Below are 14,270 nucleotides of genomic sequence, written 5' to 3' on the forward strand. Positions count from 1 at the left end.
ACAAAAAAAAAATGTATACAAACACCTATTTTATCTATATTTTTTTTATAAAATTGTGTTTGTTTACATTTTTTTTTATAAAAACGTGTTTGAATAGTTTTTTATATAATATGTGTTTGTATACATTTTATCAAATGTATACAAACACGATTTTATAAAATATATACAAACACGTATTATATAAAAAATTATTCAAATACGTTTTTATAAAATATATACAAACACGATTTTATAAAATATTCAAATAAGTATTATATAAAAAATTATTCAAACGCGTTTTTATAAAAAAAATATAAACAAACACGATTTTATAAAAAAAAATATAGATACACACCTATATATATATATATATATATATATATATATATATATAGGTGATAGGTGTTTGTATACATTTTTTTTTAAATTCGTTTTTGCATACATTTTTTTTATAAAAACGGATTTGTATATATTTATATACTTAATAAATACATATTTTTATAACTAGATATTTCATATACAGAAAACTTTTTAAAAAAAGTTTTTATATAGAAAATATAAGATTTTTATGTGAAAATACGTTTTTTTTTTTGTATAAATATGATTTTATAAAGAAAAAACATATTAGAAACAATTTTTTTGAGAAAAAAAGTTGTAAAAAACCTAAAGTTATGATGAATTCATAACAAACTTCTAAAATTTGGGCAAAAAGGGTAAAGTTTGGACCAAATTTGTAACAAAATTGAAAATCATGTCCAAAAGTGTAAATTTTGGACCAAGTATGTAATAAATTTTGAAATCTGGGCCAAAAATGTAATTTTTGAAAGTTGGATGACCTGTTGACCGGGTCAAAGGGTTAAATTGAATACGATTACCGGTATTTGGGACTTAATTGAATAAAAAATATATATAGGGACTAAATCGATTATGAGGCCAATATGTAGGGACTTTATTGCAGTTTTCCCTAAAATTAATACATAAAAAAACTTTTTTTTCTACGTGAAAAAAAAAACTTATTTTTTATGAAAATGTAAAAGTATGTTTTAGGATCATAGCAATGTAATAACATATTATACGAAAATGTATTTTTTAAATACATAAAAATATATATACTTTTTACGTAAAACAAATACATAAACAAAACATATAAATTGTTTGTAAAAATATCTTTTACGATACATTCAAAATATATTTTGGAGTAAATTACACGATTCGTCCCTGATCCAAATGTTAAATTGCGCGTTCAGTCCCTATTTTCAAAAATTAACTCGGACTATCCCTGTATTATCTTTTTTTCACTCGGGTCGTCCCTATAAACATAAAATGAATATTTTGACCTTAATAGTTTTTTTTAATTTTTCTTTTATTAATTTATAATTTTTAGATTAAAAAAAAAAGAAAAAAAATATCTCTACCCAATAACACCCTAACCCCTTCCCTGATTTCCTTCTGCCCATTTGTTTCCCTCTTTCCCATTCGCCTCCATCCCTGTTCAAAACCCTAGATCCACCTGCATCTCCGTTTGAATTACGAAAATCTGAGGTACAAAGAGGTGTGGGCGACGATGATTCAGTTGATGGCGAACGCTAGATGGTTCGACGATGGCGGCACATTTCGAAGCGATAGCCATCTTTTTCGAGTTTGCTTCTCGTTTGGGAGTTGAAGTCATGTCCATGATTGCTCTACATTTCGAAGCAGACCACCTGAAGTTAAACCCAACCCTCTCTTTCCCGATTCTAGTTCACTACACATCAAGATTAGAGAACCCCCTCTCTTAATTTGGGCTTTATTTATCTCAGTGAAGTGAAGAGAGGCAATGAATTGCAGGTTATGGTGTAATAAATGTCGAACAGGGGACAATGGTGATGGTGGTTCCACCGGAGACTGTGGTGATGAGGCGGCGTTGGTGGTTCCACCGGAGGCTGTGATGATGACGATCCGCCATATCCGAAAATCATCTACAACTCTTTCACCAGCGATTGTGATCACATCAGATAGTTATAATGGTTGGAAAATGGTATCATTCATCTGCTATAGATGTACCTGTGAGGTATGGAACATCACCTTAGAGGGTGGTGGCATACGAAGGTTGTATTTTGGTGGTCATGGTGGTGGGTCGATATTCTATAGGTGGTGCTTGAAGTGACCACGGGTAGGTTTTCCAGTGGAGGCTGTTGGAGGTGATGGTGTTGGTTAGGTGGTTAATGGAGGTTCACGATTAGTTTTTGGCTGGTGTTTGTACAAGAGGGTGGCGATGGTGAAGGAGGTGGTGGTTTGTGGTTCTTTTCAGGGAAACATGTGGTTTAAAGAGGAGGTGAAACGGGTGCCTCGATGGAAGGAGGGTGGTGGTCTTGAGCTTTGAACCATGGAGTGGAGTAGAGTGAGGTGAGGGTGGATTTTCCGGTGGCGGCTTAGATTTCGGTGATCTTGGTGGTGGTTAAGTGTTCTTCAATGAGAGAGAGAGAGAGAGGGAGAGAGAGAGAGAGAGAGAGAGAAGGTGGACCTATAATTTTATTTAAAATATTTTAATAATTAAAAATAAGCAGAAATGATAAAAATAAATGAAAAATAAAATTGCAAAGGGCATTATAGTCATTTTATGTATCGCAAAGGATTAAGCGTGTAAATTTAAACTAACAAGGGATGAAACGTGCAGCTTTTAACCAAATGAGGGATGATCCGAGTTAATTTTTGAAAATAGGGACTGAACGCACAATTTAACATTTGGACCAGGGACGAATCGTGTAATTTACTCTATATTTTGTTTTATTAAAAAAATTTTGTAAAAATGTGTTTTTAAATTTATTATTATTATTATTATTAATGTATTTACGATTTTCGATAATATTAATTAGTTTTCGGAAATATAAAACAAGTTTCACTCTAGCCTAGTTGGTTAGGGCTTTGGCTGATTAGGGAGAAGGGAGGAGGTCCCAAGCTTGAACCCTTCTCTTCTAATTTTCTAGCATTTATATTGATTTAAGACGAATTACAAAAATGGTCCATTTATTTTACCAAATGTCACGAATTTAGTCTCTCTTATACTTGAAAAGACGAAAATGCCCTTATGAATTTAGTCTCTAACGGCTGAAAATAGACGACATCAACAAAAAAAAACCATTTATGCAAGTTTTGCAAACCACATGGACCATCTACGTCAAAAAAATTAATAGGGACTAAGTGTGTGACCTGTGGTAAACAATAGGGACCATTTTTGTAGTTTTATCAAAAGGTAGTATTACCCATTATATATATATATATATATATATATATATATATATATATATATATATATATATATATATACATACAGACAAAGAAGTTAGGAATAGTATGCTTTACTTGATCTAACTTTGGCCAGACTTCTTTGCCTATTTTGACACTTTTACTCCCTAAGCCCATTTATTTGACAACACAAAGGTTCAAATTGTTTGTTTATACACAACAACATATCAAATATTATAACAAACAACTCTTTGTTTTTTCTAAGGCAATTTTTATATAACCAATATAACCAAAATGCATGAAAAATGGTTATATGTTAAAATAAACAATTTTAACCAAGAAGTTGTCAAAGAAGACAAATATGAATTTTTCTTAACCAAAAGAAATTCATACTTGTTTTCCAAAAACCAAAGATTATCAAACATAAAAAATCATTCTAACATATAAAAAATGGCTCTGATACCACTGATGGGTTTTGATACAAAATATAAGTTTGTTTTTCATAAAAAACGGCAACAGAAGACTTTAAAAAATAACAACTTTATTTTTAGTTTATAACAAAACCAAACCATCAAGGATCCATTTATAGAAGTTAGAAATGAAATAAAAAACAATCAAATAGTTTTTAGAATGACAACCTTTGAAGCCTTTGAACCCACTTGGTTTTGGGGTGTTGATGAAGATCCAAAAAAATCAAAGAGTATGATTTTCTCTATGTGTATCCACCATCAAGAATAAGACACTTGGAATGCTAGTTCCTTCTTGCAATACTTTGTTCTTTATGCCTTTAAGTGCTTAACAAATAAGCACTAAAGGAGGACACAAAGTAAGGCTCTAAACACCAATAACTAGCTTCAAAAGCGAGAGTGTTCGAAAGCCATAAAACCCACGTTTTTAGAGATAAGAGGAGAAGAAAAGAGCTTGAATAACTTGATAAATATGTGACCCTATTGGATCATATATTATTAGCAATGTTACTCAATAATGATTCTTGGGCATATAGATTCAACAGTTGCAATATCCCTTATATTCTTGCATAATATTTGGCGAGTAAAGCAATCACATCGAGAGCCGGGAGCCTAATAGCGGGTGGTCACTTTGTCACCCGCTTGGAAAAATCATATGGTGTGTTCATTCCAAGAGTGATCTGTACTTTGACATGCATTGAGGGAAACGATCTTACATTGAGTTTTATGGAATCAATGAATGTTGTAGTAAATATGGGAACACATTGGAGTATATCGGCCGATGATGAAGCGGTACCATTAGAACAACCAAAAGAGCAGTCAATACCATAAGGGAACAAGAATGTTAGAGGGAGAGGAGAACGGGGTCAGCCACAACAACAATTCCAGGATGTACCCCGTGGAGGTATACCCACCGACCCTTTCCAAAATCGGGTCGTGTATTATTTAGACAGCATACAAGGGGCGATAAATTATCAAAACCAAGCTATTGGTGGAATTTATACACACTTTCAGATTGAGCGACAGTACTGACATGCCACCACATGGTCCCTACATTCCGACTTGGGAGGAGATATGGGTCGCACGTAACTTCGGGGTCGGGTCGAGTGGAGCACATGGAGATGGAGATGATGATGCATGATGACTTATCCTTTTTATTTGAGTTTTTATTCTTTGTGTGTTTTTATTTTTATTTGGATTGTTGAAATGATGTAACCAAATGTTGGATGTTTTTTTTTTCTTTTTGCAACCTAGGAGTTTGTTTTGTTTGCAGAATTGATGATTTATCGAGAGAGAAAAAAAGAGAGAGAAGTCGCTAAAGTTAGAGATAAGAACCGAAGACCATACTTTTTGATAAGTGTAGAGTGACAATTGTGTGCAAAAAGATATTAGAAAAGATATGAGAGAGTTTCAGAAAAATTTGGGTCATAAAATGCGTCTTAATCAATTAAGAAGGCTATTGAGGTTTCCAACATGGAGAATTTAGAGAAGAAATACATCATGTTTTGGCCCAGTTCTCACGACGTGAGATTTATCCCTCACGTTGTGAGCTTGATTTAATCACGATTCATAAGACATTTTTTTCCAGACTCACGTTGTGAATTCCTATTCTCACGACATGAGATATCAACAATCGTGTTTCTGCTCTTTCTTTCGACCATAAAACGTGGTGTATGTTCTCCTACGTTTTGATGCATTACTTTGAAGATTTTATGCATCATGTTTTTTGAAGACGCAAGTTTTTGGTTCACATTTTATTCGGCACATTCACGAGTAGCTATAAAAGTTCAGTTCCAGCTTATTATTCAAGATGTTCAAGCTTTCCCACAACAATTAGAATTCGATCTCGCCACTACTACCCGAGAGAAGTCTGTTCCTTTTTCTCCATTTTATTGTTTTTTATTTGCATTAATTATTTTGTCATACAATGAGGACATTGTATTAAATAAATGTGGGATAGGGGGTCGAAAAAAGATATCAAGCATGAGAATAATTTAATTAGAAAAATGCTAGTAGTTTAAAAAATTAATAGATTTGCAAGAATAGTCTAATAAATCTAGTCATTTTAAAATTTTAATATTATTACATATGAGTTAGTTTGCTAGTATTATGTGAGATGATTCAATGAGAATCCTAAGCTTTAGTCAGACAAATATGTTATAGTGTATTTGTGGCTTCCCAATCTTAGTGGAATTGTGGGACAAAAACGTAAGCCTGCTTAGTTTGAGGGACATAATATGTTTAGCATCGTGTACTAGAAATGTATCCAGAAGAGCTTATGTAGTCATTGCACTTTAGACTAATACCTTTAACCAATAAGGGTTGAAGTTAAGTTCCCTTGCTTAAGCATATGTTTTTATTTTCTAAGATTTTTAGTTTCGAGTTAAAAAAAATAAGAGAAAAAAAGTATAAAAAAAGTTACAAAGTTTGAGTGAATAAGAGTCTACAAAGTTATGAAGATCAATAAATATTATGAAGAAATATTCAAAAAGTTCCAAATATTGAAGACTCAAAGTTGAAGAATTCAAGAATTAGGCAAAATTGCCAAGTTATTATTATAATTTTTCTTTCTAGATTATTTTATCATCATATGTATGTTTGGGAGCTTAACCAAAAATACCTTAAGGTTAAGAAAGATATATGGAGATGGATTCGGAGGGATGCATAAAATAAATATTGTTCAAAATAAGTGGGGAACGTTTATGAGGATCGTAAGTATTTAGGGTTGGGAGATAATTAAGATTTAGACACAAATGCATGCATTGAAGTAAGGCGTAATTAGTGGTTTCAATTCAGATTGTCTTGTGTGATATTGGTGGGAATGGTTCTATGTGATGTATTAATATAAAATTTTGCTAGAGGGCAAGCAAAAGACAATTATGGGGTATTTTGATATTGCTATATTTATACATTTATTTAGTCATTATTCTAATACATTTGTGACATCTCCAATTTCATGGCCAAAAAAGAACGATTTGTTTATGCTTATTTAAAAATCAGAGTATCCTTTTTGAAAAATAATATTGTGGAATTTGTTCCCAGAAAAACATGATGACGATATTATCAAAGCATTTCCGAAGAAATGTATTTTATTTATATTAAAACATTGGGATGTCATCGTTATACAGAAACATAAGCATAACGAAATATTACAAGCCTTACAATAATTAAACCAATGGCCTAATACTCCTTGAATCTCTCAGCATAACGTATCTTTCATACCGCTACCTGTAATACAATAAACTGAGTGGGTTAGGTTGGGAAACCTGGTGAGTACATAAGGATTTCAATCTCACAATGTGATAATAATGTATATCTCAAACCTGCAAAACCAACTATTATCTTTAACACAAATATATCATATCTCTAAAACACTTTATCCCATCCCATCGATTCCCATGTATTGATCCTATACAACGATCTTACAAGATCTAGCCTAAAGGATCAATATGAACAACAAACTGACGACGCTGCTTTGGAAATTCCTTAATAGCAAACGAGGATCAATAAATACATCAAATGAGGGGAATGGAATAAGTTTCACCACAAACCTCCGTTCGTAAAAACCACAAGACAATTAAGTCAGGGGTGGTTATCTAGATAACTGTGCCTAGCAGTGGTCTGACACCGTGAGGTATTTTACCCCCAGACTCACTTATCCGACAATATAACATCAGACATACCTAGTAGTGGTTTATTACTGACACACTCTATTAGTCAGTCTACGAAGTACCCTCAATTACTTCATGAAAGGAAATGCAGACACACAAAGCTCGTCAAAAGAAAAAGTATGGGGAAATACTAATAAAGTACTCACGTACGCTCCCGTACTCCAACACATAATAGTGTCAAGAAGGACTTTGTACATGATAGTACTTCTGGCACATTATAGTACCCTAGTATGAGTAGGACTCATACCCAAGAACATAATAATACCCCGACACAAGCAGCACCTGAGATACAGAGCTTTGAAAAAGACTTGGTACATAGAAAGTACTTTTATACGTAGGACGTACTCCATCGATCATCAATCTCCTCGAACAAAGTTTCTACTCTCTATTCCGATCACACATGTACCCTTAATAAGATGCTACCCAATATCCAAACTTAATTGAACTAAACATCTTTTTTAAGTCTTATTTCATCACTAGGCAAGCCTACAATGCTTATATTCAACTTTCAACACCAACTCTGTTTCTGCAACACTATCCTAATTTAGTGTAATATATTATGCAGAGTATTAAGTATTAACATACATTTGTCTTCTCATTTATAATACTTTTATTATTATTATTATCATGTAAATACATCTTAACACATATAGAACCATGTCTGGTTTGCATAGCGTATATCATCAAATATACATATAACACATATTTCCAGATAATAAGCATATAACTCACATATAAACTTTCAACGTATATTTAATACCTTTATTAATACTTGTATTAAAATCATGTTCATGAAAGGGACTATGCACTCACCTGTTAAAGTGACGATTCGAAATTCGGACAGCTTCGCTTCTAGTAATTGTCTTTTCCGTTGACGTAACCTAGTATTATTATTACTAAGTTTTAGTCTAATATTTGTTGCGACTAATTATTAGTCTAGATTCATCATTAATTCAAAGTCTACTTCATGATCTATCAAGTAAGGAACAACCACGTAGGATCATATCGGAGGTAGGGTCCATTTGGTATACAAAGTATATTGTTTGGAAATTCCACTTTAAACACCTGACTAAATCCAGCCTAGACATCATCCTCGTAGGTAGATCAATCAGTATAACGACTTGGAATCACTGATAAATCTTGTTTATTTGTTCATAATAACAATAATGAACTTAAACATAAGTTATACTTCAAGTATGGTAAGCATAACTAACTTATAGGGGGTATAGCGAGGAACCGGGCTCTACGCGGGCAAAACTTCTGAGCCGAAAGCTCTACTTCTCGGGGCCTTCTTGAGCTTCGGGGCTTCGCTACTAACACATAAGAAGTTGTAATGCTCATTTCAGGTATCATTTATTTCTCAAAATTTTAGGGTTTTGCACTAGGACTCGACGAGTTGGGGAGCCCTAACTCGACGAGCAGAGATCTTTTTGGACGCAGGATTTAGGGTCTACTCGACGAGTTGGAAGGCCCCAACTCGACGAGTAGATGTTGTAAAGGAAAACCCTAATTTTCAGGGATTTGTACCCTATTTAAAGAACGTATGGCTCATTTGTAGTCTCCCTCATCGTCCTTACAGTCCAGAGAAACCCTAGTTCGAGCTTTACACCTTCTTAAGTGTGTGTGAGGGCCTTGGAGAGTGATTTTGGTGTGGTTCTGAAAGAAGTTGGAGCTTGAAGAGGTTAGAGTAAAGAGAGGGGTAGTAGATCCGACATCTACTCTGGTTTGGCAACCATCTTGAGGTATAAAGTTGCTACCTTGACCACTATTTGCTTATATCTCATCTTGTGAAAGTATTTTGTCACTTTTGATGCATAATGGTGTCATTCTCGGGTTTAAACTTATCATGAGGGTATGGTTTCAGATCTGGACACCACTAGGCCTCCATGAACATAAAGTTGCCCACTTTATCTAGTATAGGCCCTTTCCCATGCCCTAAACCTTGTATGAACCTTAGTTTTGAGTGTTTTAGCCTCTTAAGGTCTTGCATGCACGTAAAGTTGGCAACTTTACATGGTAACTACACCCTAGGAGGTTGGATCTGTAGTTTGGAGCCTTGGATTCAACTGGAAAGAACTAAACATGAAAAGGGCCGAAGGAACTCGACGAGTTGCTTAGCTAACTCGACGAGTCGGGCAGGGTTTACATGTTTTCGGGATTGTGAGTGATCTCGGTGAGCTGATTAGAGTTTTCGGTCTAGAGTTTCTGGTCTCCTGGACACTAAAGGACTCGACGAGTTACTCAGGTAACTCGGCAAGTTGACTCGAGATTTTGGTTTTATGGACTCTGAAGGAACTCGGCGAGTTGCTAGATGCACTCGACGAGTTGGGATCAACATGGACTGTTGACCTTGACTGTTGACTTTGCCTTTGACCAGGATGGACCAAGTTTGACCTTGAGGGTATTTTTGGTATTTCGGGATTGTGACAAGTTAATCACATGGTGGTTGTAGACAGTTGAGTTAGAGCTGCGAGTTGGGACTTATCCTATCAGTTCAGCATTCCTGAGAGGTGAGTCTCCTCACCATACCAATGGGTCGAAGGCACCAAGTCTGACCCATTATTTGTTATGCGACATGCTAGTTTATTATGGGATATATGGTATGCTAATTATTTGTGATACTTGCATGAAAGACCTCGGGGGGTTCCCGAGGCACCCGGAGTAAGACCCTGGAGGGTTTCCAGGGCATCCTTGGGCTAAGAACTCGGGGGGTTCCCGAGGCACCCAAAGTAAGACCCTGGAGGGTTTCCACGACACTCTTGGGCTAAGACCTCGGGGGGTTCCCGAAGCACCCGGAGTAAGGCCCTGGAAGGTTTCCAGGGCATCCCTATATATTGTATGTATGGCTTATGTGGTTTGTGTAGCTATATTCTAGCTAACATGGATTATGTGATTATGTGGATTGTGTGAGGTATGCTCTTGAGAACTCACTAAACATTAACTTACAGTTTGTTGATTGTTTTAGGTACTTCTGAGCCTAAGGGCAAGAGCAAGGCTTGATGGCGCGACACGCACTCTCTCACGCATTTTTATGAGGACACTCTGATGTTTGAAATAAAATGTTGATGTTATGAATTTGAAAACAATTGTTATTGAGATTTTAAGGTTTATGTGAATGTTTTGATTATTTTAAAACTGACAATTTTATTTGGAAAATTGTGTTGTTACAAAAGTGCTAGAGGAAAGGCTTGAGGCTTTGGAGGTGTTTGGGAGAGAATTGGATGAGAAAGTGTGAAGAAAATTGTGTTTTTTGCCATCTATTTATAGGCTGGAGGAGCCCACGTACGTGGGGCGTACTCACTACAAATAAAATGACATTTAGTGGAACAGAAAAAGTGCCACTAAAACTGAAAAAAAATGTCACTTTGTAACATCCCGACTCCCAGGTATTTCATTTCCTTATTTATTATTGGGATTTCATGAGTGACTCGACGAGTTGTAAGTTTAACTCGTCGAGTATAGTTCGATTTGGTCACGTGGATTTAATGATCGACTCGACGAGTCAGAGAGCTGACTCGCCGAGTTGACGTTGTGTGAGGAAACCCTAAATCCCCGGGTTTGAGACCTATTTAAAGGAACTTATGTCCTCATTTTCGCCTCACCAGCTACCCAACTCCCCTGTGTGAAACCCTAATCGGCCATTATGCTAAGAGAGAGTGTTTGAGCTAAATTTTGAGTGTTTTGGTGAATCATTGGAAGGAAAAGAAGTGAGATTCAAGCAAGGAACGAGGAAAGGCTGTAAGATCCAGTATTCATTCGCTTGGAGCTTCTGTTGGAAGGTAAAAGTCATCACCTTGCTCATTATGTTGTTTAGATCTTGTTAAAGGGGAACTTTTGGGGGGGTTTTTCCATATTTCCTTGAGATTTTGGTGTGACTTGTGCTTGCCAAGCATTGAGACATCAGAGACGGACCTTGTGAGGTTCATAAAGTCCAAAGGTCCCAACTTTATTCAACCATAAAAGAGTTTATTGTGCTTAAACACCTTAGTTAGAGCTTGTAGTGGCATTATGGAGCAAATATGTCATGCATGAACGTAAAGATTGAAGCTTTACGTGACTTGCGAACCTTGAGAGGCTAGATCTAGAGTTTGGAGTGGTAGATCTGCCTTAAAACGTCTGAATGAGAATTTGACTTAAGGGACTCGACGAGTCAATGAGCTGACTCGACGAGTAGGCTAGGGTTTTCCCCGATGAGTCTGGACAAGGGTGACTCGGCGAGTTGATGAGACAACTCGACGAGTTAAGTTGGGTTTTCGCGACGTTTTGAGGAACAATGGGGACTCGGCGATAGGTACACTCGGCGAGTTGGGTCAACATGGACTGTTGACTTGAGTTTGACTTTTGTTGACTTTAGGGTTTGGTCAATCAGGAGTCATGGTGACCATGGAGGGGTAAAATGGTCTTTTTCCGAATCTAAGAGTTAGAGAGGGAAAATAACCTAGTTTATTTCAAGTCGTGATTTAAGTGTTAATTAGAGATTATTATCTTATGTGTTAGGCGGAGGCTAGTTCGAGATTCGTGTACGAGATTATTACCTGCTTGTTACGAGGTAAGTCTTCTCACTGTACTTACCATGAGTGGTATTTTCGTGTGACCGAGGAGTCTTACGTGCTTACTTGAGTATTGTGATATCCTGCATTATGTCTTCGTGATTTATGCTGAGTATTTTTATTATGAGCTTATTGAGTGAGGACCGAAGGGTCCACCCGAACTGTGGGACCGAAGGGTCTCCACTGAGACACATTGACCGGAGGGTCGTATTGAGTTAGCCTCGAGTGGCTATTGTAATGTGTGCGGTATTTTGGGGAACTCACTAAGCTTCGTGCTTACCATGTTAGGTGTTATGTGTTTCAGGTACCTCTCAGGACCGCGGGAAGGCACCGGCATGATTGTACACACCTGCCCGAGACTATGTTGAGGATTTTGGGATGTGTTTTAAAAATGAAAATTTTGGTTTGAAAATTTACGTTGTTACAAGTTGGTATCAGAGCCTTGGTTTGAGGGATTCAGATGCACCTTTGGGTATGTCTGGACTCAAACTGAGGATTTGAGAAAGTTTTAAAAATAAATGATTTTTCTAAAACCGAATAAGAGTTTCTAAGAAAAAAACGAGAAGGAGCAATGTGTACAATCATCTAGAGCCCGAACGGTGGTTTCCCAAAATACCCTTAATTGTTTACTTTATGAAATATTTATGAGATGTTTATGAGATATTAGAAATGCATGCTAGAGAATAGGCTAGGTATTTCATATTCTAGGGCTAGGGTTGCCTGATTTGTGATACCTTAGCCTAGGAGATGTTATTGATCAGTGTTATCTGTTATTTTCCCTGAGTATGTGCTGAGTTTTGTGTCGAGGGGTAATCTAGGAGAGATACCTAGATGAGCATACGAGTAGCCTACTGAGAGAGTAGTCTGATATTTGTGAGAGATAGAGTACTTGTGAATTAGAATCCTTGGAGGAGGACTTGGGATGACTACAGGTTATGTGTGGAAGGTAGTATTGGGCTCGTACTACTGAAAGCACCAGATCTGTATGCAATCAAAGTAAGAATCCTTAGGGTGCTGAGGAGCATGTAGGGATGGGAATTCGAGTGTGAGTATACTCGAGCGAGTCTCAGATGATTTTGTGTTATGTTTCAGAGACATCATGGTGGGTACACGCCACAACCCCGAGAGCAGTGAGGCTAGTGATGATGAGATTCGCAGGATGATTCATGAAGAGGTGGCCGCAACCATTCGAGAGGCGATTCCTGAGATGTTTGGGTCTATTAAGACCACACTGATTGAGACGTTTGATGAGCGATACACTACTGTTTCTGAGGCAGCGGCTGCTGCAGCCACCGCTTCTGTCGCCGCTGCCAGGCCACAAGGAGGTGACTCGTTGTTGTTTCAGGAGTTCAACAACACGAAGCCACCAGAGTTTGATGAGAAACAGGATCTGATTGCTGTTATGAGATGGATCTATGATATTGAGGGATGTTTTTACACATGCTCGTGTCCAGAGCATTTGAGAGTTTGGTTCGCGCTGAACTAGCTTCGCTTGGGATCGAAGGATTGGTGGAAGTTTGTGACAACCAGTTTTACTCCTGCAGAGCATACTGCAGTGACATGGGAGAGGTTTACAATGATTTTCTAAGATGAGTATGTTCCCCCGGTGGAGAGGGAACGGTTGGCCCAGGAGTTTCTGTCTCTCAAGCAGAAGACAGAGTCAGTGACAGAGATTACGATGATGTTCCACAAGAGGGTGTTGTTCTGCCCTGAGCATGTGATGACTGAGCAGGCACGCATGATCCGGTATTTGAGCATTCTGGGGAGGGATATTCGAGAGTTCGTGGCAAACTCGTCTTATCGGACATTTGCCGAGCTTCAAGAAAATGCCAGGAGGAGGGAGATCGAGCTGGAGACTCAGGCCAGGGAGGAGGCGGAGTCTTAGGGGAGAGACCGGAGACCAGTGCAGTCGTAGCCGGTAGCGAAGCGGGCTAAGCCCGCTGATTCGAGATCTGGAGGCCAGAAGGGCCGCACTTGTGGCAAGTGCGGCAAGAGTCATGAGGGATCTTTCCGGGCGCGGATTTGCTACAAATGTGGAAAAGAGGGGCATATGGCGAAGGATTGCCCCAAGGGATTTGCAGTTTACTTTCACTGCAACCAGACTGACCATCGGAAGGCCGAGTGCCCTCAGCTTGTTCAGGGATCAGCCCAGGGGCCACTAAGATGTATTTGGACCTGAAGAGAGACTACTGGTGGCCCTGTATGAAGAGGGACGTCACATGGGTTATAGAGAGGTGCTTGACATGTCGCCGGGTTAAGGCGGAGCACCAGCGTCCACATGGTCCGTTACAGCCTCTAGAGATTCCCCAGTGGAAGTGGGAACAGATTTCGATGGATTTTATCACCAAACTACCAAGGACCGCGCGTGGGGTTGGCAC

The sequence above is a fragment of the Lactuca virosa genome, chromosome 4 (assembly GCF_052849685.1).
Source record: "Lactuca virosa cultivar CGN04683 chromosome 4, Lactuca_virosa_CGN04683_v6, whole genome shotgun sequence".
Classification (NCBI taxonomy): Eukaryota; Viridiplantae; Streptophyta; class Magnoliopsida; order Asterales; family Asteraceae; genus Lactuca; species Lactuca virosa.